Here is a 5,000-nt window from a genome sequence, read left to right as displayed (position 1 = left end):
TCACTTTTCAACAAGCTTCTGTCTATTTTGTCAGGTAATTTTTTGAATTTCATTTCTAAAGAAAATTGATGCATCCTTCGTGGAAATAAAATTACATGACATGTATTTCTCGAAAAAAAAAAAATTTATTTGCAATCCGACAAACTTTTGCAATCATTTAATATAATATGAACAAATTTGATTGTTTCTAGCACGTCCTTTTGCAATTTTATATAGATATATATGATATCAACGCGTTATCTCTCTTTTATTCGTTTTGTCATTGAACGTACAATGGAAATAGTAGGTCGAATTGGACCATGCCAAGATTGGGATCTCTTTGAGATGAATGCCGGCTCTTGGTTGGAATCATTATAATCTCGAATAATAGGAATAAAATGTGAGAGGGAGAAAACGTTGAAACGTAGAAAAAAAAGAAAAAAAGAGAGAAAGAGAGAGAGAAAGAGAGAGAGAGAGAGAGAGAGAGGTGAGGGGGTGAACATAAGTAGGAATAAAATGAAAAAGGATAAAAAGGGGTTAACGAAAATATTGCATTCATTGCAATATGCTTGACTTAAACCTTAACCTTATTCAGATTTGTTTCGAACTTATTCAATTTGTTATCTATTTATGTAACTTTCGCATTTTGAATAGATTATTTATGCACAATCAACAAATAACCATTTGTTTCAACTATATAAAGTAGATACGTTAGAAGTAGATTTTCATTAGAAAGATTCATCGTTACGTAGAAATAGAAATTCATCTGACTATGTCAATGATATTTCTAATCTCATTTCATTTTGAATATTTCCTCATTATTATATCTTGAAAAGTAAGTTAATAAATCGAGTGAAAAATGAATGAATCGATCGACGATTCGTTAAACGAATAAATTAAACGTGTTAGAAATAAATTAAATCGATACGTATAATGATTTAAAGATAAACGAAATGATGTCGCTGATCATTTTTAATCTTATTTCAATTCGAATACTTACACATTACCATCCCGAAATAATAGAAAATTTGACAAACGATCGTGATAATAGATTAGAAAATCGAATGAAAAATAAATGAATCGGATAATACGTTGAAAAAATTATTAGACATTGTTAGCAACTAATCGGATAGAAATATATAATGATTTGAATTTAAGCGATTGATTAATAACATTTCTAATCTCCTTTCATTTAAAATACCATCCTCATTTATACGTAACGTCATATAAAGAAAAAAATCGATTGACGATCGTAAATAGAAGATTAGAAAAATTTAATAGAAAGTAAATTAATCGAACGATTTATGAATTCGTCGAAGGAATTTATTCGTATAAGACGATTAAAAGAAGAAAAACGATGACGACGAAGACAACGACGATGACGACGACGACGACGACGACGATGACTATAAAGATGGCGTCACGTTTATCGACTATTCGAAGAAGAGTAACGAAGAGACGCGGAAGGAAGGAAGGAAGGAAGGAGTCCCGCATATGTTACCGAAATAGACACGAGAGGGTTTAGATCTTGTTCGAGGTAAATGACCGATTGTTCTGCCAGGCCGGTTAATAGTCGACGATACTTCCGGAAATCTTGGCAACGTGTAAATATTGACCAACCACGCGATAATTCTGTTAGTAGTCTACATCCTACGAACTGCAGGCGCCAGAAATACAATTTCGTCTTATTTATGTGTATTTATTATATAACTACGTCTATCTATCTATCTATGCGTCTAGCTCTTTACTCTCTTGGATCTTGGTACAGAGAGAGAGAGAGAGAGAGAGAGAGAGAGAGAGAGAGAGAGAGAGAGAGAGAGAGAGAGAGAAAATAAATAAAAAAAAGAAACTGCAACGTCACCGTCGCCATTTGACACGCTTCCGTACATGTCGCGTGTATTAAAATAGAAACTAAGAAAGACGATTCTGCCAGTTCTGCGGAATGACTGGCTCGAATATGGGGTATGTGGGATATGGGATATGGGATGTGGATGGAAGTGAGATGGTAGAGGTTAGAGAGAAGGGAGAACACGAAAGGTGTTTGCCAAAGTACGAGCAATTAGTCGGCAAATGGCGGACCAACCACTTGATGAGGATACTTGTTGCTACTTGTTTCGAAGCTATCGTTTTTTATAAGTTGATCATAACAACGTTCTTTTCTTTCTTTTTTGTTTATCGGACATCTTTCTTCAACTTTTTCTTAATCGAAAATAACTCCAAATTTGATTGGTATATTTAAAACTCTTCGTGACAACCAACTCGACTCGGCTCTTCTATGATATACATATATTTCATGTGGCCTGTAAAGTTTCCTAAGTAATTTTAAAGAAATCAATAATCTTCCTGCTCTCTTTTACGGATACTTTTTGGACTAATCCTATTTTGTTTCTTCTTTTCGCGTTGTAAAACATAAGAAGATTAGAAAGTTTTGGCTCATCTAAGGACTTTAAGCGATATATAACTGTATAACTACATTTACTCTGTATAATTAATTTTACGTTAATTCCTTGTGTAACTTTGTGATAAGACAATAATAATTTGCATGATGTGAGACGAATTATCGATGGGAAAAATTTAATCTATTTACTATCTAATTTATTGTTTACGTGACAAAATAAATCGAGGTTTATAAAATTAATTCGAAATTATTGTGATAGACTGAGATGAAATATTCGTGAAAATGGTCGAATTATTTGATCGTGATAAGAAAGAAGTGAAATTAAAAATGGAATAAATAAAATGAAAAGAGAGAAAGGGAGAGAAAGAGAGAGAGAGAAAGATTAAACTCGAGTTCAACGATGTCGTACTATTATGGCCAACTTGTAAATGAAGAATGCACCTGGCTGCTTCTACTTACAACGGAGTCGATTCCACGCGGCTTGACTTCGTAACAAGCATTATTGAGACTTATCGATCATTGAAACTCATCGATGTTACAGGAAGTAGACGCTCTCCAAGAGTGTTTGAAAATGAAACGATTTTAATAATCGATGGAACACGATCGATAGTCGTCTCTCTTTCTCTCTCTTTCTCTTTCTCTCACTCTTGTTTACTTTAAACTTGCCAATGTAATGTAATGATTTTTATAAACGAGAGTACATACATAAATTATAATTGAAGTGAAACATTTCAACGAAAAGTTTGAGTTAGTTAAGTAATTGAAAAATTTATTAAAATGATGGATATAAATATTGAAAAAACATAAGGTGTATTCGTGACGGAATAAACAACCCCTAAAAGATTTATTTTGATTAAATTATACGGAATAGAAGTACGAGGGTTTGTTGTATAATAATCAGAAAGATTTCAAGTTTCTACGAATCTCTACGAATGTTCGATATATAGCTTTTGGCATTAGTGCAGAAGATTCAAATTCTTGCCAACTATTTTGCCAAGAACTTTTCGTCCATCGCAAACACGAACGTTTCTTATTCTCTTCTTTAGCTGTTGCACATTCTGCGACATAACTTTAGTCTTTTACAAAATCTCGAATAGAAAAGTCCAAACGGATGTTAATCCTAAATTTTATTTGACTTTTGTTTTACACAGCGTCAACTAAAAAAGGAAACTTGAAGATATTACTGATCGTCGATACAACAAAATATCAATTGTTGCATTCTATAGAGTTTAGTCAATATAAATTTGAAAAACTGTTTGTTCCGTTATGATACAACTGCAATTGATTGAACCACAGTTAGAAATATCCGTTCGAATATATTAACACGGACTTCATCCAGGAAACCGTCGCAGACAGGTCAAACATACAATACTACGAAAAGCAACTGGTCGCCTTTGGCCGTTCGCCAGTTTATGCAGTCGCTTTCTCATTGGTTTCCTCTACTTCATTATAAAATCCAACGATTGTTGGCTTGCGGTCCATCGACCGTCGGTCCATTCGGCATCTCTACGCTATTAGGTATATTCGTCTTTTTATTTTTTAAGACTACATTTACGTAAATCCATCAATTTCATTTGTCTGTCTGTCTATGTATGTGAGTATATCTGTGCGCGAAATCTGTTTAATATTATGGACATTATAAATATTAGCAATTTATGTTCAAACTTTGATCGATTTAATAACATGAACTAATGGTTTAACAAAAAAAAAGAATAGCTTTTCTTTAATATATCCGTCAGTATGATGGATTTCAATGATAAAATATTAGTTATTATAATTTAGGTATATACAATCGATGTATAATAAGTAAATTTAGTGTTTAAATGCTGTTCGATGATTAATTGATGCGTCCTTGAAAATACATTGATTGATTGTTTCGTAGAAAATATTGTTAAATATGCATGTACGTACTCGTCAATGTGATTTCGACAATGTGGTTTCATTATTAAATATTAATTATTACAATTAGATTCACATATGAAATATTCTAACAATAGGTATAAAAAAATATCAATCATCGGTAAATTTAGCTTTAATCAAAAAAAAAAAAAGGAACCAATCGAAGTATCGATCGAAAATAAAACGATCTCTACTTTTTGAAATTCCATCGATGATTGTTTCAAATGTCGATTCTTATTGATTTGATCTTCGATCAAATACGAACATATAAAAACGATAAAAAGACTGAAGGCATTTTTTTCCTTTTTTTCTTTCTTGAACGCAAAGAGTAAACGCTATTTCGTTGAGAGATAGATGAAAAAGGAAAGAACAGGGGGTAAACAAAATCATTGGGGTGTCGAAGAAGAGAAAAGGTTAACGCGCGAACACTTTCATGCACTGCCAGAGGGGAAAGTATGATGATGGTAAGACCAGCGGGTGTCTAATTCGAGACTAATTACGTTCCCGTCGTCAAAGAGGTCTTCTAAATTCGTTATACAGGCGTCAAGCTACCAACGGCGTTATCTACCAACGACGCAATACAAATCGACCATTTACCAGCCATGAAAAGGGAGACCGACCTCCCGTGCTTATGTTTTTTCTCTTTGCTTTGATTCTCCCCTTCTATATTACCACGAACGATGATGAAGGTTAAAAAAGAAGGAGAGAAGGGTCGTTCGTGTGT

The 5,000-nt window shown here is 33.2% G+C and overlaps 1 protein-coding gene across 2 annotated transcripts in view; it reads left to right on the top strand.

The window, feature by feature from the left end:
• The window catches only part of LOC127064751 (ELKS/Rab6-interacting/CAST family member 1), a 74,894-nt gene that overhangs the window by 31,115 nt on the left and 38,779 nt on the right, over positions 1-5,000 (top strand). The gene's annotated exons all lie outside the window — the stretch shown is intronic.

The sequence above is a fragment of the Vespula vulgaris genome, chromosome 6, assembly GCF_905475345.1.
Source record: "Vespula vulgaris chromosome 6, iyVesVulg1.1, whole genome shotgun sequence".
Lineage (NCBI taxonomy): Eukaryota > Metazoa > Arthropoda > Insecta > Hymenoptera > Vespidae > Vespula > Vespula vulgaris.
Note: the sequence above shows the minus strand (reverse complement) of the source record. Positions and strands in the feature narration are given on the sequence as shown.